The following is a 23,757-nucleotide window of genomic DNA, read 5'->3' as shown; positions in this document are numbered from 1 at the left end:
TAAGTAAAAAAAAAACATAATTAGAAAGACATGAGTTGTTGTTTTACCTTCCATATGTGCAGTTTCAGTCATAAATGTTGGGTAAGACAAGATAGAGAACAGTAAAACGATTCATTTTGCAGAAGAAAAAAACCTGAAAGAATAGATAAACTTAACACACTCTTAATGGCGTCGCTTCTTATATATCTCTCAGTGATCTTTGTTCACGTTGTTTTACATTTACCGGGTTCGAAAACAGAGCGTGTCATTGCAACTGTAGTCTAAAGTAAAAACTAATTGTGTCCAACAACAACATCCAGAAAGAAGGATGGATTAATCTGGAGAATTTCAACATTAAACAGATTCAAAACATGCAGAAAATATAATACAGAAGTAGAAGGTATGCATGTAGTTAAAACCAGCAACATAAGTAGAAGGTATGCATGGAGTTAAAACCAGAAACACAAACAGAAGGTATGCATGGAGTTAAAACCAATAACAGGAACAGAAGGTATGCATTTTGTTAAAACCAGCAACTTAAGCAGAAGGTATGCATGTAGTTAAAACCAGTAACATAAGTAGAAGGTATGCATGTAGTTAAAACCAGTAACAGAAGTAAAAGGTATGCATGGAGTTAAAACCAGTAACAAAAGTAAAAGGTATTTTTGTAGTTAAAATCAGCAACAGAAGTATAAGGTATGCGTGTAGTTAAAATCAGTAACAGAAATAGAAGGTATGCATGTAGTTAAAACCAGCAACATAAGTAGAATGTATGCATGGAGTTAAAACCAGTAACAGAAGTAGAAGGTATGCATGGAGTTAAAACCAGTAACAGAAACAGAAGATATGCATGTAGTTAAAACCAGTAACAGGAGTAAAAGGTACGCATGTAGTTAAAACCAGCAACAGAAGTAGAATGTATGCATGTAGTTAAAACCAGTGACGTAAGTAGAAGGTATGCTTGTAGTTAAAACCAGCAACAGAAGTAGAAGGTATGCATGTAGTTAAAACCAGCAACAGAAGTAGAAGGTATGCTTGTAGTTAAAACCAGCAACAGAAGTAGAAGGTATGCATGTAGTTAAAACCAGCAACAGAAGTAGAAGGTATGCTTGTAGTTAAAACCAGCAACAGAAGTAGAAGGTATGCATGTAGTTAAAACCAGCAACATAAGTAGAATGTATGCATGTAGTTAAAACCAGCGACGTAAGTAGAAGGTATGCATGTAGTTAAAACCAGTAACAGAAGTAGAAGGTATGCTTGTAGTTAAAACAAGCAACAGAAGTAGAGGGTATGCTTGTAGTTAAAACCAGCAACGGAAGTAGAAGGTATGCATGTAGTTAAAACCAGCGACGTAAGTAGAAGGTATGCATGTAGTTAAAACCAGCAACAGAAGTAGAAGGTATGCTTGTAGTTAAAACCAGCAACAGAAGTAGAAGGTATGCATGTAGTTAAAACCAGCAACATAAGTAGAATGTATGCATGTAGTTAAAACCAGCAACAGAAGTAGAAGGTATGCTTGTAGTTAAAACCAGTAACAGAAACAGAAGGAATGCATTTAATTAAAACCAGTAGCAGGAACAGAAGGTATGCATGCAGTTAAAATCAGTAACAGAAACAGATGGTATGCGTGTAGTTGAAACCAGTAACAGTTCTGTTTAACCGATGTTACAGGAAAGTCATCTTCGTCGTAAAACTTTAACCACAGGGCGTAACTTCTGGAAGTTTGACAAACATTGGAAGCATGAATTTAGCATTCATAGAATTCTAGAAGCGCCTCATACTGGGATGTGACCATTAGAAATGTAAGAAGAGCGTGTAAGCCAAAAGCATTAAACAAGGAGGTGAGTGAGGCTAAACCGTTCTAGAGGTGTCTTTTTCTCTGTTGCAGGAGGGGGGAGATACTGATAAAAATGATGGTGTCTTGAAGAACGAGAAGGGTGACTACACCCTAGTTCGTCACCCTATACTTAGAGCTGTATGTTTAATTGGCCCTGGTTTTGAATTTCTGCAAACTAAAGAACATGTACTGACCTAATAGATAAGAAGAGAATCTGTCAGACATATCTATCGATACAGTTGAAATTAGTGTTACAAAAAGAAGGCAACAGCCACTGAACAAGGAGACTACCTCTTAATTGTCTTAAAACAGATGTAAGTATCCATACCTCATATAATGACGTCATATAATTAAGTCTACATAAAAACTCAGTAAGTACTGATTATTTAATTTGTTATTGTCGAAAGTATATATCGCATATATATGTGTTTGGATACAGAATTGACCAAAGTCGTAAATGTTCGTTTTGAAACATTACACGCACACAAATATATTGCTAAAATCTATATTTTAACGTTAAAATCAAGTAGGCTTGTGGGGTCGTGGCGTGGTCAGGTGATTAAGGCGCTTGACTCGCAATCTGTAGGTTCAAATCCTCATCACACAAAAGTCCCTCGCTCTTTCACCTGTATTGTGGACGTTATAATGTTACGATTAATCCCACTATTCCTCGGTAAAAAAAGTTGCCTAAGAGTTGGCTACGGGAGGTGATGACTAGTTGACTTTCCTCTAGAGTTTTACTTCTAAATAAGGCACTGCTAGCGCGGATAGCCCTCGTGTAGCTTTGCACGAAATTAAACCCAACCAAATTTGTCTGTGTAGGTCAGCATAATTTAATTAGTTACGTCATATTTTCTCGTTCATTTAAAGATACGAAGCTGTGAAAAGCAATAAAGAAAACAATGGAGTTTTGTGAAGACAGTGGAATGTGTTATTCGTTGCAACCGTGATGTGTTACAAATAAGATTATTCGTTATGTCAGTGTGTGTCAATTAGGATCAAGTAAACATGAGCTGCTAGTTTTACAATTTTCAAGAAAAAATAAACTAATTTGTTATCGTTCATGTGGAATGAAGGTTGAATTATTTTCATAACACAATTTAAAGGAACCCGCAACGAAAGAAAAAAGACAACAATGTTTAAATTGATAATATAAAGAACTGTTTTTAAAAATATCCAGGAATCGTTTTATATTATTGCCCTGTTTCTATATGTGTATGACTATTAATCCAAATGACTGTTTCGATTTAAGTAAGTCCGAACGTGAACTTTAAACGATCCCTCTTGGCATTGAACTGCCTAATTAAAATATATTACTACATTTGTTAAGAACTAATAAATGATTTTCTTAAGCCTCGAAACTTTAAAGCAGCACGTACAGAAACAAGATACGTCCTCAGGGGTATCAATAAAGTACTCCACCTAGTGGCAAATTTCCCTTAGCATTCCCAGCGCATATTTGTATTATGATTAAATCAGCGAATATTTGGTAGCAACTTGAAGTGATTTAAAGAGTCTTTTTATCATATTTTAATTAGTAGTATCTAAGTCGAGTTCTGAGTCTACCTTCAAACGGATTTATTGGTCAAATTGATCTGACGTCTCTGGTTTCAATTGAAGGACGACTTTTCTCCATTCTTTATTAACCCTAATAACAATAAACAACCATATCCCAATTCTAATACGTTAGTTTAATTATGAAATCCCAACATGGTCAAGTAATCAAGGCGATCGACTCGTAATTTGAGGGTTCGAATCCCCGTCACGCCAAATATTCTCGCCCTTTCAGCCGTGGGAGCGTTATAATGTGACGATTACTCCCACTATTCGTTGGTAAAAGAGTAGCCCAAAAGTTGGCGGTGTGTTGATGACTTACTGCCTTCCCTCTAGTCTTACACTGTTAAATAAGGGATGGCTAGATAGCTCTCGTGTCGCCATGCGCGAAATTCAAAAACAGAGAGACAAAACAGAATTATAAATACGTGCTACGGATTATTAAACACCATAGGAGAGTAGAATATCCCATAAAAGTCTGCAGCTAGAATGACGTACAACTGTTGTTGTTATGACAAGTATGTTGTGTTGAGTGTGGTTAAAAGTTAGAAACAAAATATAGTGTTCGAAACCAAAACAACTGTATCAGCCCTATCGGCCATCCTGCTGCCACCTAACGGTCATATCTTCTCTCAACTGGAAGTATCATCATACGGGAAGTCGTATAATAATTAATATTTCATTGAAAGATATGCCTAGATAACGACTTGTTAATAGTGGATGAAATAAACACACGGAAAACATGCACAAAAAGTGGTTAGAGTAAGCGAAAGCGTTTGTTTCAAGATTTACACGCAAGGGCTATCTGTGCTAGCCTTTCGTACAGAGCAGAGGGAAGGCAGTTACTCAACAGCACCCACCGCCAACACTTTGGCCGATTCAAGTGAACACATGAAAATATGAACACTATAAAAACCGTAGTTTTCATTGATGGAGAAAATAGAGAAAGGAATAAAAAAATTCATTCTGTTTTGGTTATTTTTGTTTGCTTTTATCCCTCAGTTAACGTAAATAAAATTATTTGTTAATTTTTTAAAATTTTGTTTCGTGCTGATGGAGAACAGAAAACTGAACGATGTTTGTTGAAACAACCAAGTCTCCTTACTGTATGGTTCGTCCCCTGTTTCCGGTTGACGTTAATTAAAACCGTATTTCTCCAACGGATGTTCAGCAAATGTTCAGAAAGTTTTGGCAATAAAAACAAGGGAAGGAAGGGGGAATTGAACCTAAAATCATAAGGTGTTTAAACCCCAGTTACACCCAATTCCTTGAATAACAAAATGAGTTTTCTTGTTTAAAATGTATCCACCATAACTTAATTTTACAGGGAGGAAATAGGCAATTCTTTGTATCTAAACGCTTATTGTGCAATAATAGTGGCCTGAAGACGAGATGACCAGTTGCCGAAGTCAAGTGTGTTTGACAGACTTATTTGTTTTGAGTAGGTATGGTTTTTCACAAGATTTATATTTACGTTGATATGTATGAAGTTGTTGCGAGTAATAAAGTGCAACAGGTGAAAAATGAAACTTTAAGTCCATAATTAAAAAAGGATATTACAGCAAAACTTTAAATATTATGTTATTTTATAACGTATTCATGAAAGGAATTACTTAAAGGATTTAAGGTCTTGTTACCCAAAAATATATTTACAAAGAGAATTACTTAGAGGCTTTTAGATCTTTTTACCTAAAAACATATTTACAAAGAGATTTACTTAGAGGCTTTTAGATCTTTTTACCTAAAAACATATTTACAAGGAGATTTACTTAGATATTTTCAGATCTTTTTACCCACGAGCAAGAAGCGATCTTGCTAATTTATTTTAAAAGCTTCTAGCAAACTGTACAGATTTTATTAACATTTCTCTATTTAACAGCTAACCTTGAAATTGTAACAAAGTAGAGATGTATGGAACTGCCTGAAGTAAGCTTTATGGTTGGAAGCTGTAACAGTGTGCTCGTGATGGACATTTGGTTCGTTTTACTTAGAAAACAAAGCAAGGGTTTGTTGTAAGAACGAGGAAGCAGCCCTGTAATAGTGCTGTCGGTGACCATCAAGGCTCTTCGATACGCGCTTAGTTTACGAGTTTAGTCACGTGGGGCAGTGATGTACCAGGATCATGCGGCTGGTATTTGTTTCTCGGAAACACTCGCTTTTTTTTTTTTCCTCCGGAGATAACGTACAAACAAGTAGGCGGAAATAAACAAAAGAAAAGTTATTCGATTCAAGTTACAATAATAATAGCTTTGTGCATTGTAACCATTCAAAAAAGGTTCCTCGTGTACAAGTGCCGGCAGCTAATAAATAAGTGGGTACTGAACAAAGCTCTGTGTGAGGGTACTCCGTGTAAGCTTACAGTTTGTAAAAAAATACACACAGCCATAAGAAAATACATTGTTTGCATATGTTAAATACAGACGTCGATTTATTATTATATCAAAATGTTTCCATATCAGATCTACATGTTTAATTTAGAATGTAAATATATAAATTTGCATATAGTACAATATCATATGTTACTGGCAGAATGCACGAAATTTTAGTAAATCGTAAGATTATCTGTCTCATGTCTATTAAATTTGGTTTGGTTTCGAATTTCGCGCAAAGCTACACGAGGGATACCTGCACTAGCCGCCCCTAATTTAGCAGTGAAGACTAGAGGGAAGGCAGTAAGTCATCCACACACCGCCAACTTTGGGGCTGCTCTTTTACAACAAATTTCCAAACGTAGTGACCGTCTAACAACAATGGGAATGTGGAAAGTCTTCACCAGGTTCAGTTCGTCTGTGTAATAAAAATAATGGGATTGGCTACTCTTACCAACGAATAGTTGGTTGACCGTAACATTATAACGCCCCCACGGCTGAAAGGGCAAGCATGTTTGGTGTAATAGGGATTCGAACCCGCAATCCTTGGATTACGAGTCGAGTGCCTTAATCACCTGGCCATGTCCGGCCTTCTATTAAGTAAACTAGAAGAAATGAATACCCGCAGGGCGGGAAGGTTATTAGGCCTTTGGCCGTCTCTGGAATTGTCTAACAGTTGTACAACAATGGATTCGTGATTAACATTTAATAATTTTCGCCATTCATGAGAAAAAGGGTTTTATTAACATTTTAGTCTTAGAATGAGCTATCATCATAGGATTACGTCACAGAGTAGTTTTTATTGAACTAGTCCTTCGTAGACACAGTTATCAATGGATGTGTCTCGCTTTGTCTGCGGCCCGGCATGGCCAGGTGGTTAAGGCACTTGACTCGTAATCCGTAGGTCACGGGTTTGAATCCCCGTTACACCAAATATGCTTGCCCTGTAAAGTTGAAAATAGACCCTAAAATTTCGAACACCAATTCATATATAGTCTTAATTCCGTAATTCGGTCGCATCAAACATGCTCGCCCTTTCATTCGTGGGGGCGTTATAATATGATGGTCAATCCCACTATTCGTTGGTAAAAGAGTAGCCCAACAGTTGGCGGTGGGTGGTGATGACTAGCTGCCTTCCCTTTAGTCTTACGCTACTAAATTAGAGACGGTTAGCGCAGATAGCCCTCGTGTAGTTTTGCGCAAAAAAACAAAACCGCTTTTCTGTTGCAACACTCATGAGCTTTTCATTTTAAAAAATATTTTTAAGTTTGTTTTTGATTGTTTTATACTTGAAATTTAATCTTTTTCTGTAACTTTTATTGGTTAAATCTAAAACGTACAATTGTTGTGAAACTTTTAGTTGTTCTACTTATTGATCAATTATAAAAATATTAACCAGTTATGATCGGTGCAGTAGTTTCAGAGATTCGAGATTTGGACGTAGACGTCACAAGCTTATTATGACGTCGCTATGATTACACACTGTATTTTTTTCAATGAATGAAGGTAAAAATTTAAGTTTTTATATCATTAGTTAAAGACCTGTAATAGGCAGATAACCCCTTGTCTAACTATGCTCTTAGCAACAAACAAAACAAAAATATACGACTTATACCATTATGTAAAAAAACCGGAAACTCAAAATGTCTAAACTTATATCCTACCCCACTCAGTGATCCGTCATGTAACGACCTGTTTACGAGCACTGAGGATTTTGTACTATATATTATGTATCACCCCCTTCCGTATCCCCTCCCGTTAGTCATGTACAAGATATAATGAATGGTGAGTTCAAATGTGATACAGACAACGGCGGTAATTGTGCTTACTTAAATACTGTTAGTGTGTACTGTCAGATTTCACGTTACACTCGTACACAACTGGACATTCACAAAGCTCGACCGTGTGGTTTTTATCATAGAAGTGTCGTAAGCTGTCGTTTCTAACCTGATTTAATTTTTTAAACTTCGATAATATATTCTTACGATTACTGTCTATTCCTGTTAAGGTTATTTTGGTAGATCACTTGTGTCTGTGAAGGATATTTGAGATAGATCATGTATTCCTGTGAAGGATCTTTAGGATAGGTCATCAGTTACCAGGTCCCGCGCTTAGCACCATCAGTTGTGTAATATCGCTTTTTAAAACAACGACACAGAGAGAAACTTTATACTTTGAATTTAATTTTTGTTTTATCACTGAAAGGAAGTAAGCTTGCCTGCTTGTGAAAGTGAAGCCATGTAGCGGTTACCACGTGAAATTCATGTCCCAGTTGGAAAACAACAGAACTTGATACTTTGAATTTATTTTTTATTCCCTAGTGAAGCCACCTAGCGGCTAACGTATAAAGATTCACGTGACTGCTCTCAACAAGAGGATCGTCCAACGATAAGTTTACGGACTTACAGCACTAAACTCCGGGGTCTAATTCCTCGAGGCGGACGCAGCAGATGGCCCCATATTTTGTTATAAAAGCAAAACAAACAAATTCGGAGATGAATAATTTATTTTAGAAATTATCAGAAATAAAAATTGCGAATGATTTTTTTCTCTATTTCGAATGCATGATCATCCTCTGTAAGTAGCTCACCCTTGTTCATTAAATAACCAGTTCTCCTTTCAACGACGAAATTAAAATTTGATGATACAGAGCACCAGAGGGCTAACTCTCAGAGTGACGGTATAATTTCCCGAAATAATCATTTTATGTCATTAACAAAGTGTTTCATGCCAGTACCTGCACTTGAATTTAGTAATTTTTGAAACATATAGTGAATTTTTGAACTGGTGACGTAGTAGGGGGGAGGGGCTTCTTAAAGACTTCTCGGATGAGGACACGGAAAGTTTTTATGTCAGTTTCTGTTTTATTTATCAATCCATTTTTGGGGTGTTGACAGACATTATCAATGATTTGATAATAATACGCACGCAGAGCATTTATGACACTTACTTACTTATATAAGAGGTAAAGAAAACAGCTGTTTGTGCGTGCGTAACTTCGATGTACGGCTGGGTTGACCAGGCTTGATATCAGGGTTGCTACTGATCAGTTGCACAGAAAGCTGAAGTGGTGTCGAGTTACAAAATTACATTTAACCCAAAACACGTATATGGTCAACCACGCAAGACTACGGCTGAAGCTAAGCCTTAAACATCAAGTAACACCCAAACTTTACTGTATCGCGAGGTCTCGCTCGAGCTTCGCTGAACTCGCCACACTGAAAAAATTACAAGGCTCAGTGAATTTGACATTTCCGTCTATAGGGGGCAGGAAAAAACTGACTGATGAATGTGAAAATAAGAACTTAAGCAGGAATAAAGTTTCTGATAGATGTCAGTCAACAGGTGCATCAGAATGAGGTTTACTTATAGAGAAGAAAAAATATTTGATTGAATACGTTTTACCAGTACATGCCTTGTTTACTTAACCCTCTCCCAGTGACCAGTACATGCCTTGTTTACTATACCCTCTCCCAGTGACCAGTACATGCCTTGTTTACTATACCCTCTCCCAGTGACCAGTACATGCCTTGTTTACTATACCCTCTCCCAGTGATCAGTACATGCCTTGTTTACTATACCCTCTCCCAGTGACCAGTACATGCCTTGTTTACTATACCCTCTCCCAGTGACCAGTACATGCCTTGTTTACTATACCCTCTCCCAGTGACCAGTACATGCCTTGTTTACTATACCCTCTCCCAGTGACCAGTACATGCCTTGTTTACTATACCCTCTCCCAGTGATCAGTACATGCCTTGTTTACTATACCCTCTCCCAGTGATCAGTACATGCCTTGTTTACTATACCCTCTCCCAGTGATCAGTACATGCCTTGTTTACTATACCCTCTCCCAGTGACCAGTACATGCCTTGTTTACTATACCCTCTCCCAGTGATCAGTACATGCCTTGTTTACTATACCCTCTCCCAGTGATCAGTACATGCCTTGTTTACTTTACCCTCTCCCAGTGACCAGTACATGCCTTGTTTACTATACCCTCTCCCAGTGACCAGTACATGCCTTGTTTACTATACCCTCTCCCAGTGACTCAATGGTAACTTTCGACTGTAAAAATTGGGTTTCGGTACTTATGGTAGAGAGAGCAGTGATAGCTACAGTGGAGCTTTGCGTTTAATAACAAATAAAGCAATTATTGATTCTGAAACGAAAGAATAACACCCCATTATTTATATATATATATGTAAATCAACGATGAATGTTTACATCAGATAACCGGATCCCCATTGATGACATGAGGAGGGGCATTTTACGTTTTGTAGATAATAACCGAAATATTTTGGAAGCGACTATTGGTGATGAAATTGGTTACATTACTTATCTTTAATACGTAGTGTAACCACGACGCACTTAAAATGATACTTCCCGCCTCTATGTCCAAAACAAAATCCAGAACAGGTTTCGGATCTCAGACACGGAGAGATCCAGCAAAATTAAGTTCTGATTTCAAATATCTTGACCCCAAAACGCTAAAATTCCAATTGTTCTTTTTTATCAATCTGCATGCTTATTGTGTGTGATAAAATGGATGATCCATCTTCCGGTGTCTTGGAGAGTGCGGAAGTAGTAACAGCAGTTTTGGTATCTTTTACGTCATGGACTTATTTAATAATATAATATTTAATAATTTAGGGAATTCTTAGCAGCATTAAATATATTGTTATAGGGCGTAGGCATTATATGATTGACTGTATTTCATAGACATGTTGTTGTAGACATTATGAAATGTTTTCTAGGCCTGTTGCTATAAGCGTTATATAAATGACCATGTTTCACTTCTAAATTGTTTATTTACTTTATGAAAGTTGTATGAATGACCCAATTTCCAAAGTCTATTTATTGTTATATATGTTAATAACCAGGTTTCACACATTCATAGCTGTAGACGTTGTATTAATGACTAGGTGTCATAGGTTCATTGTGAAATACGTCATATTGATCACTAGGTTTCATAGGTTTGTTGTAAAAAACACATATATTAATGACCAGTACAAATCTTAGAAGACAGTAACAATAACGTTAGAATCAGTAGTAGAACTGTTACAAGATAGTTACTATAGGGTTAGAATCAGTAGTAGAACTATTAGAAGACAGTTACTATAATGTTAGAATCAGTAGTAGAACTGTTAGAAGATAGTTACTATAGGTTTAGAATCAGTAGTAGAACTGTTAGAAAATAGTTACTATAGGGTTAGAATCAGTAGTAGAACTGTTAGAAGATAGTTACTATAGGGTTAGAATCAGTAGTAGAACTATTAGAAGACAGTTACTATAATGTTAGAATCAGTAGTAGAACTGTTAGAAGATAGTTACTATAGGTTTAGAATCAGTAGTAGAACTGTTAGAAAATAGTTACTATAGGGTTAGAATCAGTAGTAGAACTGTTAGAAGATAGTTACTATAGGGTTAGAATCAGTAATAGAACTGTTCGAAGATAGTAACTATAGGTTTAGAATCAGTAATAGAACTGTTAAAAGATAGTAACTATAGGGTTAGAATCAGTAGTAGAACTGTTAGAAGATAGTTACTATAATGTTAGAATCAGTAGTAGAACTGTTAGAAGACAGTTACTATAATGTTAGAATCAGTAGTAGAACTGTTAGAAGATAGTTACTATAGGTTTAGAATCAGTAGTAGAACTGTTAGAAAATAGTTACTATAGGGTTAGAATCAGTAGTAGAACTGTTAGAAGGTAGTAACTATAGGGTTAGAATCAGTAGTAGAACTGTTAGAAGATAGTAACTATAGGGTTAGAATCAGTAGTAGAACTGTTCGAAGATAGTAACTATAGGGTTAGAATCAGTAGTAGAACTGTTGGAAGACAGTTACTATAATGTTAGAATCAGTAGTAGAACTGTTAGAAGATAGTTACTATAGGGTTAGAATCAGTAATAGAACTGTTAGAAGATAGTAACTATAGGGTTAGAATCAGTAATAGAACTGTTAAAAGATAGTAACTATAGGGTTAAAATCAGTAGTAGAACTGTTAGAAGATAGTTACTATATGGTTAGAATCAGTAATAGAACTGTTAGAAGATAGTTACTATAGGGTTAGAATCAGTAGTAGAACTGTTAGAAGATAGTTACTATAATGTTATAATCAGTAGTAGAACTGTTAGAAGATAGTAACTATAGGGTTAGAATCAGTAGTATAACTGTTAGAAGATAGTTACTATAGGGTTAGAATCAGTAGTAGAACTGTTAGAAGACAGTTACTATAATGTTAGAATCAGTAGTAGAACTGTTAGAAGATAGTAACTATAGGGTTAAAATCAGTAGTAGAACTGTTAGAAGACAGTTACTATAATGTTAGAATCAGTAGTAGAACTGTTAGAAGACAGTTACTATAATGTTAGAATCAGTAGTAGAACTGTTAGAAGATAGTTACTATAGGGTTAGAATCAGTAATAGAACTGTTAGAAGAACTGTTAAAAGATAGTAACTATAGGGTTACAGTAGTAGAACTGTTAGAAGATAGTTACTATATGGTTAGAATCAGTAATAGAACTGTTAGAAGATAGTTACTATAGGGTTAGAATCAGTAGTAGAACTGTTAGAAGATAGTTACTATAATGTTATAATCAGTAGTAGAACTGTTAGAAGATAGTAACTATAGGGTTAGAATATATAACTGTTAGAAGATAGTTACTATAGGGTTAGAATCAGTAGTAGAACTGTTAGAAGTTACTAGTTAGAATCAGTAGTAGAACTGTTAGAAGATTAACTATAGGGTTAAAATCAGTAGTAGAACTGTTAGAAGACAGTTACTATAATGTTAGAATCAGTAGTAGAACTGTTAGAGACAGTTACTATAATGTTAGAATCAGTAGTAGAACTGTTAGAAGATAGTTACAGTTTAGAATCAGTAGTAGAACTGTTAGAAAATAGTTACTATAGGTTTAGAATCAGTAGTAGAACTGTTAGAAAATAGTTACTATAGGGTTAGAATCAGTAGTAGAACTGTTAGAAGATAGTAACTATAGGGTTAGAATCAGTAGTAGAACTGTTAGAAGATAGTTACTATAGGGTTAGAATCAGTAATAGAACTGTTAGAAGATAGTAACTATAGGGTTAGAATCAGTAGTAGAACTGTTAGAAGATAGTAACTATAGGGTTAGAATCAGTAGTTAGAATCTGTAGAACTGTTAGAAGATAGTTACTATAGGGTTAGAATCAGTAGTAGAACTGTTAGAAGATAGTTACTATAGGGTTAGAATCAGTAGTAGAACTGTTAGAAGACAGTTACTATAATGTTAGAATCAGTAGTAGAACTGTTAGAAGACAGTTACTATAATGTTAGAATCAGTAGTAGAACTGTTAGAAGACAGTTACTATAATGTTAGAATCAGTAGTAGAACTGTTAGAAGATAGTTACTATAGGGTTAGAATCAGTAGTAGAACTGTTAGAAGACAGTTACTATAATGTTAGAATCAGTAGTAGAACTGTTAGAAGACAGTTACTATAATGTTAGAATCAGTAGTAGAACTGTTAGAAGATAGTTACTATAGGGTTAGAATCAGTAGTAGAACTGTTAGAAGATAGTAACTATAGGGTTAGAATCAGTAGTAGAACTGTTAGAAGATAGTTACTATAGATGTAATGTAGAATCAGTAGTAGAAGATAGTTACTATAGGGTTAGAGAAGAACTGTTAGTAGTACTAGTAACTATAGGGTTAGAATCAGTAGAACTAGAACTGTTAGAAGACAGTTACTATAGGGTTAGAATCAGTAGTAGAACTGTTAGAAGACAGTTACTATAATGTTAGAATCAGTAGTAGAACTGTTAGAAGATAGTAACTACAGGGTTAGAATCAGTAGTAGATCTGTTAGAAGACAGTTACTATAGGGTTAGAATCACTAGTAGAACTGTTAGAAGACAGTTACTATAGGGTTAGGATCAGTAGTAGAACTTGATGATTGTATTATAGACTAATGCTATTTTTAATTCTAGTAAAGGTTTCGTGCAGAGATAGATATTAATTACACAACTGTAAGTAAACAAAACAAACAATGGTGGTCGGTTTTTATAACGACGTTTTTCTTCAGCTACAGGAGTGGGAGATACTCTCGCTACCAGTGTTATTACAGTGCATAATCAAAACACTCAGATTTGTGACATAACACTTTGTGGACACGACGTTTAATCGGTGTTACAGCCGTATCGTGGGTTACAACGTTCTGTTATCTGAATAAATGGTATTTGGAGAAGACGAAATATCAGATGTTTGATATATAACAATGAAGTGACTTGTCCAGATTTCCGGTGTTGATATAATCACATATCTGTGTGAGAACCTAAGAATAATGTAAAAACCTAGGAAGCTTATACAACTTTAAGGGAAAGGATATATCTAAACATCTGTAGCGTACATCTGTGATTAGTGTCAACATATAGTTAATAATTATTTCTTGTTTCGTATTTCCTATCATGTAATTTCGGTGTTATGATATAGTTAATAATTATCTCTTGTTTTGTATCTCCTATCATGTAAGATCGGTGTTATGATACAGTTAATAATTATCTCTTGTTTTATATCTCCTATCATGTAAAGTCGGTGTTATGATATAGTTAATAATTATCTTTTGTTTTGTATCTCCTGTCATGTAAGATCGGTGTTATGATACAATTAATAGTTATCTTTTGTTTCGTATCTCCTATCATGTAAGGTCAACGTTATGATATAGTTAATAATTATCTCTTGTTTTGTATTTCCTATCATGTAAGATGCTATTATATACGTCCTGTTGGTTGAGACTAGCCAAATTATATTATTTGAGGCTAGCTAGATGTTATTGTATACGTTCTGTTGGATGAGGCTAGCCAGATGTTATTATTTGAGGCTAACTAGATGTTATTATTTGAGGCTAGTTAGATGTTATTATATACGTCCTGTTGGATGAGGCTAGCCATATGTTATTATGTACATTATATGTTAGCCCTCCATAATTTAGCAGTTATAAACTGGAGGAAAGCAGCTATCCATCAACACTCACCTCTTTACCAGCGAATAATCGATTAACCATTATAACATAGTGCACTAACGATTGAAAGGCGAGCATGTTCTGGAGGGGGTTCGAATTCTCAATTTGCGAGTTCAGCATCCTAAGTCCTAGACTGTGCCACGTTTTAGCAAGCGTGGAATTTCAGTTACTTCTTTTCTTCAACTGGACGACACCTTAGGCACACAATGGGCTAAATGGTCAGTGACCTCTATAATTCAATTGTAGCCGTCCCTAATTTTGAACTATGTATCAGAAGAAAAGCATTCAATAAACAGCTGCACTGACTGTTCCCCCTATTTCACACCGATGTCTGAAAGTACGAAGTGTATTTTGTAGTACTACGTCTCGAATCCTAGATCCCAGTATACTGAAAACGATACGGTAACCAATAGGCCATGCTAGGGCCGTAAACAAAATTCCATTTTAAAATCGCTATTTAGACCAACATGTTTTCACTCTGTGTACAATTATCCACAACACTAGGAGTTCTCTACAGGTAATTATGTTTGTTTATTGTTAAACTGAACAAACAACTGTATGTGTGCTGTGTCTCTTGAATGAGTCGAACCCGGAATTGTAAGCTTACGAATCCTCAACCTTCCGCTATGCCACAGATGGGAGCGATTATGTAGTTTCCTATTTCGTTCTGCACTGTTTATATGTTCATCTATCTACGCAACTTAAAAGAAGCCCACCCGGATTGCTCAACGGCATGACTAAGAGCTTATGACTCTAAAAATCAGCGTTAGATTCCCGTATTGAACAGTGTTGACATCTTTTTGCTGCTTTGACTTAAAGGAATCGTAGAGAAACAAGAATGATATTTACTTAAGTTTAAACTATATGCTAGTAGCTATATAAGATATCATTATAGATTTACCATTCTGAAAGTATTAGAAACGTCACCTTCTAACACTAAGACACTTTCAATCTCCTCATCTTCTTCCATAATGTTTCGGCTTCATTATCACGTGATTTATAATTTAAGTACGAGAAATCGATTAGAACTTTTGTTCGTGGATTAGAACCCATGTGTTGAGTAAAGCAAAAGGAAACTAAAACCAATCCTAAGTTGTGCATGGACACAACATTCTTGTGAGCACTAACTAAATAAATTATTCATCTGGGGTTAAACCTACTAAACTGTCATCAGTGATAAGGATATTTCACAACGAAAGCAGTCAAATTTTCTGAATTCGAAAATGTTCGTTAATCTTGAGCATATCATGTTGATTTGTTTGTCCCTCTAATCTTTGTCCACATGCGTTGTTTCGTTTTAAAAGTCCTCATTAAACTCCGCATGTAAAAAAGTAAGATTGAAATCCATTTACTGACTTTGGCCCATGACCTAGAGTATACTTTTCTTTTAGGGTCCTTACCTTCTACCCTTTCATCATATGTGGTTGAAATCAATTCAGTGCCATCCAGACGTGGAGCATTGGCAGCAGATACTGTTGAAAAGAAATATCTCTGTTATTGACCTTTGACATACCACTGAATACGTCACACTTTTGTTCATCGTCGTTTACCTAATCAACTGTGTGTTTGACCTTTGACGTGCAGTTTAGTAGTTTACACTTTCATCGTGTGAATACCCTCAAGCCACATAATTTGAGGAAAGGAATCATATGTCATTTCACTGATATTTTGTATATATCAGTCTTGATAAAGAATAATAAAATCAGCAGCGAATACTTGTGAGAATGAAGATGACTTCATCCCAACTTCTGTAAACTTGACCCATAAGAGCGCTACACGAACATCACGTGACCACCTGGTATTCGCGTCGACCCTCGAGACACATACTTGCAGTTCCTCTTGGCAGATTGACTTGAGAGGACTTGGATTTCTTGTAGGACTCTTCTTGGTTGAGGTTTTGTTTGATATAACTTGTAATATAAGTCATCGGACGAAAATAAACAGCCGAAATAATTTTGGATAAAGGGGAAACCTCTTTTAAGGTATGTGTTTAGCTTTTTTTTTTTTTTTTACCACGATGTATATGTTTATTCGTATTCTAATTTTCAATTCAGTTATTGTGCAAAACGTATACACTTAACCCTAAAGATTGAATGGTCATATTTTCTTCGACATTTAGCACATTTAATGTTCGTAGGCCTAAAACATTCTAAATATTATTCGTTTATCATTTACAGTACAGTGAATAATCTTTTAAAATTCTAACCAGTTTCGCATAACGTAGGAAAATGAAATTGTTTAGAGTTTTGGACTAACTTGGATATCAATGGAATGTTAAACACGCACAACACAAACGTGTTATTTCATTCGAACCCACTTTTTTTCACTGTTAAAAAAGCAGTTCTCGTTTACAACGCGCTCCTACGGACAGCGGTGTATGAACATTTGTATTTACCCACAGTGCTTTACGGTTTGTCGCTTCTCAACCCCAGTTTTCAGGATGTTTTGCGAAGCTATTTAACGGATTAATTAACAGGGCTTTTCAGTCACCAATAGCAAGGTACAGCCAATCAAAGAAAACATTAGGCCTCTACGTCACAGGTTCTTATTGCAATTTTATCTTTGGTGAAAAGAAATCTAACATTTACCATAATTTCATTTTGAGTTACTCCAAACATATACAAACCGGACTGTAACACGATTTATTATATTTTTCTTTTATTTCAAAACCTAAAGCTTTGATGGAAATCATTTTATTCATCACGAGTTTTGCACGTTTGTTAAATTTGACAACACCTGAGATATATTAATAAAGTTGGACTAGATAATTAAACAGTCTAGGAAAGTATGAAATGGTTGCCGTAATAGCAAACTTACTCGAGATTAACATTTTGTTAGCAGTTTCTATCGGGTATGTGATAAACCGCAAAGAGCGACACATTTTATGTAATAAATTTGTGATAAACTAGATCTATTATGATAAACTTTAATACTAATTCTGGGAACATTCATCTAGAGAAGACTCCCACAGTTTTATATTTACTATACTTATTTGGAGTGGATGTCTATTTATTTGTATTACTAATAAAAATACTCCACTTGCTCGTTTGAGAGTTCCGGGGAAAAAAAGGCTTTCCATTATTTACACACAGGGCCAGATTAACTTCGATGGAGGTTCGGGCCCTCTACATTTTATGGGGCCTCTCAATGCAGCATATTCAGTTACTTCCTGCCCCCTTGCCAAATTTTAAACACTGGTTAGATTTCAAATTGGAAGTTTTAGTGTTGTATAAAAGTTTCTCTGGACGTTTCTGTACTGACTAAATTATTATAAATTCATCTGGAATACGGCTTTATACAATGTGGTCTACAGGTTTTTTTTAAGCATATAACATTACACTAGGGCCAACACGAGCTATAAAACAATATCCCAAATAGCTTTAACCAAATTAATAATAGTGGTTGTGAGACTTGCAGTGAAAACACGTCAACAACAGACCAGTCTGCGAGACGCATTCACTACTAGCGCGCCACTTATCAGTAATGAATAAGTAGAGGCAAACCAAAATAATAGCACACTTATTGAAATATTGTTTCAGATCTTCCCCCACTGCCCCCCCCCGTATGTCTGCAGATTTAGAACGCTAGAAATCTAGTTTCGTTACCCGTGGTGGGCAAAGCTTAAGACAGCCCATTGTGTAGCTCTGTTAGATAATTACTTGTATTGAAAAGATAGAAAAGTGCGGTAAGATCATGCATATGTAGACCTATACATTTGAAGTGTTATATGTAAAAATTAAAAAATATGTAAATAAGTAACCCTGCTTCTAATATGCAGTTGTTACGTTTAAAAAAAAAAGAAAAAAAGATGGCTGTAAAATAGTCATGATCTATCTGTAACGTTTCATCTTCTAAAACACCTGCGGTTATGGCGTGCGACTCGTAATCTGAGGGTCGTGGGTTCGCATCCCCGTCGCGCCAAACATGCTCGCCCTTTCAGCCGTGGGTGCGTTATAATGTAACGATCAATCCCACTATTCGTTGGCAAAAGAGTAGCCCAAGAGTTGGCGGTGGGTGGTGATGACTAGCTACCTTTCCTCTAGTCTTACACTGCTAAATTAGGGACGGCTAGCACAGATAGCCCTCGAGTAGCTTTGTGCAAAATTCAAAAACAAAACAAACAAAGAAAGCACCTGCGTTAATGCTGGTCATGTTTATATCAACAGCCATGATCTATCTGTAAAGTTTCATCTTCTAAAACATCTGCGTTAATCTTGGTCATGTTTATACCAACGGCCTCGATCTATCTGTAACATTTTATCTTCTAAAACCCCTGTGTTAATCCTGGCCATGGTTATACCATTCGTAAAAATAATGTCTGGCATGACTTGGTTGTCAGGGTACTCGACTCGCAATCTGATGGTTGCGGATTAAAATCTCGTCATCGTACATACTCATCTTTTCAACTCTGTTGGTGTTATATTTCATGATCAATCCGACTATTCATTGGTAAAGAACAGCCCAACAGGTGGCGATGATTGGCTGCTTTCCCTCTAATCTATAACTTCAAAATTGAGGACAATTAGAACAGACAGTACTCGAGTAATTCCGAGCGAAATAATAAAATTGTTTGTAATAGTGTATTAGTAGAACAGTCAGTTAAATGTTGAAAAAAACAACACATTTTACATTGCAATAATTCACAAGCTGTTGGTCCTAACTATAATAACCAGAGTTTTTAGTCGAGGTTCCATCCTCTTTGATATTTTTTCTTTGCAACTTCCGTAACGTTTATCGTGTTTTAGCCTCGCAGGTCGTTTGTTGTCAGTTTTGGAGGAATCATTCGGTTTAGGTTTGCATAAGTTTTATGAAAAACGAATCATTTACCACATTTGTTCCAGTTGTTGTTTAACGTGCTTGTTTAATAATAAAATACAAAATTATCTGTTTATGTTGCGGCAGTCGAGTTCCTGGTATTAACGTCATAAGCCCTGACGCTTAGGAGCACATTTAACTAAATATACATATATTTATTTTAAATGTATTTATAAGTATTAAAGGTATAAACCAAAGTTTTAAAATTACGATCTGTTTTTAAAAGTATAAAATAATAACGATTTTCTTCAAAATAGAAAATATGCACAGGGCGCGGTTTTTCCTTGTATTAGAGGATTGGATATTGGAGCTGACAAGCCGGGTTCGAGTCTGTGTGTCTTATAAGAGTGACAGTCAGTCTCTTAGCACGTAAGGATGACGATACATGTTAGTTATAAAATGGAGAGAAAGAGGTTGGTTAAATTGAAAACCTTAGTTATTTAACAAACATATGAGAAACACATACGTGTTGAAAAATTCCTGAAAATAATTTGTTTTTCAAGTTCGCGTAAAGCTGCACGACGGCTATCATGCGCTAGCTGTCCCTAATTTAGCAGTGTAAGACTAGAGTGAAAGCAGCTAGCTATCACCACCCACCACCAAATTTTGGGCTACTCTTTTACCCATGAATAATTGGATTGATCGTCACGCTATAATGCCCCGGCGGCTGAAAGGACGAGCATATTTGGTGTGGCGGGGATTCGATCCCACGACCCTCGGATTAGGAGTCGAATGTCTTAACCACTTGGCCATAGCGGGCCTGATTTTTTTAAATATGTATTTTGTTTTAAACGTTTAATCAAGGTTTGTCTATAACGAAATACATAACTTTGAGCGGTAAGGACACGTGGCTTTTAGGGTTACGCCTTTCTGATTTACTGGTAATACAAAACCTGTTTATAGTTTCGTTGTTGTTTTGAATTAAGCAAAACGCTAAACAATGGACTAACTGTGCTCTGTCCACCACGAGTATCGAAAACCTGCTTTTTTTATCGTTTGAAATCCGGAGACGTGCCCCTGTGCCACTTGGAAGTTTAGAATTTTGTTTCTATTATCATTTGTTTGTTTATTTTCAGTGCACAACGTTATTTGAAACAGCTTTATTTGTGTGTTTGCTTATGACTTGATCGTAACTGGGTTGATTTTAACTTCTTGTGAAAACAAAAAAATAAAGTTAGAAATTCATGGCACTAGAGAGCAGTTTTTGAATGTAGAATTAAGCTTTGTGTCATTAACATGTTTACATTTCACATAGAGAGTTTATTAATTAAGAGTCCCTTCCGTTAAAAGATGTTTGAAAATATAGTGTATTTCGTTATTCAATTAGAATATATAATGTAACCTATTTTACGATTTACTTCGAATTCTGAACTCGTGTTGCCTGTATTGACTGCATTGCTCTCATGGTACTTTAAGTAAAAGAATGAGGGCAGGGTTGCTATTTAATTAGAGGATGGAGGGGCAGTAGTTTTCCGTGTTTAATAGATGTAGTTAGTTTTATTTGAATGTCAATGAAATAATTAGTGTAAAAACCCGTCAAAAATGACGGAAACCAGGGGCAACCAAAACATTTCCACATAAAACTGGTCATACAGAAAAGAAATATGAAATTTTCTTTCACAGGAACATGGTACGTATTGCTTCTAAACCTGCTACATATTGAGCAAACATGATACATATTGGTGCCTGTGGCTAAATGATCAAACCATACGATAATCACACGATCACATACACACCTGTTCTTCTTCGGAGGAAAGTCATTCCTCTTACCTACAAATAAGCGGTATCTTCAGTCTGTGTTAACAAAGGCTTTGTACAGTTTTTTACACATTTCTCATAGGGGTCTTTCCAGGCTATTCTTTATGGATCCTACCTAGCTTGACGTCATAATGATACGGATGATGTTGTGTCACAAACATAACACCATGTTTGATCCACGGAGCATCGTTCTTGGCAGGCTTTTATATAGCAGATAATATGACAAAATTTAGGAGCTATTTACGTTTATGTTAGCGATTAAATTTCATTCAAATGGGAATGGAAAATCAAAAGAAGAATTACTGTACGAAAAAAAGTTGAACTGGACTTGTGTAACCCGAGAACAAATATCGGTTGGTCACGCTCAATTGCTAACCGTCCCTAATTTAGCAGTGTAAGACTAGAGGGAAGGCAACTAGTCATCACCACCCACCGCCAGCTCTTGGGCTACTCTTTTACCAACAAATAATGAGATTGATTGCCACATTACAATGTACCCACAGCTGAAAGGGCGAGCATGTTTGGTGTGACGGGGATTCGAACCCTCGACTCCCAGATTACGAGTCAAGTACCTTAACTACCTGGCCATTCCGGGTCCTTCTTAAGGATGGTGATATATCTCCTGTATACATTTCACAGTTTTCTTCGTTGTATGTCCACGTAACTACTTCGCACGGTGTGGATGGATATTTACCAGAATTTATGTGGAGATTCATGGGGTCCATGGAGTGATGCATTCAAACTTTCATCTTTGTTTTGTGGTTTTTATGGGCTTTTTTTGCGGTTTTTACAATCACGTATAAGGGAAATAACTTCATGTTCTAAGATAACCGTTCTTTCATCATGAAATTTACATAATTTCCGTCTAGGGAACGGGTACTTCAGATAGTAAACACACATATATCTTTAAAATAAAGGTATCTCAATGCTGAATTTGATGTTAATCAAAAGAACGTGTTTTATGAAGCTCTTATGATAGAACATACTGGACACAGCTGTTATGATAGAACGTGCTGGACACAGCTGTTATGACAGAACGTGCTGGACACAGCTGTTATGATAGAAAGTGCTGGACACAGCTGTTATGGTAGAACGTGCTGGACACAGCTGTTATGGTAGAACGTTCTGGACACAGCTGTTATGATAAAACGTGCTGGACACAGCTGTTATGATAGAACGTGCTGGACACAGCTGTTATGGTAGAACGTGCTGGACACAACTGTTATGATAGAAAGTGCTGGACACAGCTGTTATGGTAGAACGTGCTGGACACAACTCTTATGATAGAACGTGCTGGACACAGCTGTTATGATAGAACGTGCTGGACAGAGCTGTTATGGTAGAACGTGCTGGACACAGCTGTTATGATAGAAAGTGCTGGACACAGCTGTTATGGTAGAACGTGCTGGACACAGCTGTTATGATAGAAAGTGCTGGACACAGCTATTATGGTAGAACGTGCTGGACACAACTGTTATGATGATGTGAAAAAATATCAACAGAATTGTGTATTGAAATTCTTTTGGGCAAATATTGTTTCCTGAAGTTTCTCCATCATCGAGAGAATACTTCTGACGGTCTTTTATTTACGGAATGTTTTTGATGATCAATTAATATTTGAGACTGGACAGGATTCAAATCAGTGAATCTGCTCTAACCAACGATTCTAATAAGTAGGAGACAGATTGTGGACTTCTACCAGCCGACTGGCATGGAGTAAAGGACTCTACCAAACATCTTTCTAACCAGTTAAGTGAAATTCAGTTATGGACCAAATATAGTTAAACTACTTAAAGCTGGAAAACAGTGTCGAGTTCGAATTGCAATCATTTTCTGGTACATTGACGGAAAAAAAAAACTGTTTGAATATGTAAGCAACGCTGCTATAAATGTCTACTTTTTATAAATTATTTTACACAAGTTAAAACCACAAAAATGTGGTCACTGACACACGATAAAGAAATATGCCCAAACTAAATGAAACACGGCTTTCTTTTTTAATTAATTAAAATTACCATAATCCAGGCAATTTCGATAGCAGTTTTGTGTGTGTATGAAAACAGGAATTCTATGCTTTCGGTACTTGACGTATTGACTAATTTGAAAATGTACTAGCATAATTTAATATTACTTCCGGGATAGAGTGCTTGCTGTAACACTATAGCAAATTTGTTGTCGCGCGAGAGTAGATCCATTGTTACTAGGCGTATCGCGTGATAAACATAATCCATTTTGATCAGGTATGTCACGTGGCAACAAATCTGTTACTACTAGAGAAAACACGGAGAGAGTATGTGTGTGCTATGGCTACCCTTTATCACTGCGTGATTAAAAAATTCATAATAATTTAAAATAAATAAAAAATTGACGATTTAGGTTTTTGACAATAGAGAACTGGCATGCAAAATCGAATTAACTACATTTTTATTTTTCTCATAAAC

At 36.0% G+C, this 23,757-nt stretch overlaps 1 protein-coding gene across 6 annotated transcripts in view; it reads left to right on the top strand.

Annotated features, from left to right (window-relative positions):
- LOC143253469 (dystroglycan 1-like) overlaps nucleotides 1-23,757 on the top strand; it is an 85,942-nt gene that overhangs the window by 31,055 nt on the left and 31,130 nt on the right. The window contains exon 2 of one of the 6 annotated variants that reach the window (XM_076507437.1): nucleotides 16,135-16,729. The exons of 2 other annotated variants lie outside the window; for them this stretch is intronic. The gene's annotated coding sequence lies outside the window, so the exon portion shown is untranslated. Of the gene's footprint in view, nucleotides 1-1,867; nucleotides 2,135-16,134; nucleotides 16,730-23,757 lie in introns of those variants that run through there. 3 more of the 6 variants (XM_076507442.1, XM_076507443.1, XM_076507440.1) reach the window with 3 other exon arrangements.

Source organism: Tachypleus tridentatus, chromosome 6 (assembly GCF_004210375.1).
Source record: "Tachypleus tridentatus isolate NWPU-2018 chromosome 6, ASM421037v1, whole genome shotgun sequence".
Taxonomy (NCBI): Eukaryota; Metazoa; Arthropoda; class Merostomata; order Xiphosura; family Limulidae; genus Tachypleus; species Tachypleus tridentatus.
Note: the sequence above shows the minus strand (reverse complement) of the source record. Positions and strands in the feature narration are given on the sequence as shown.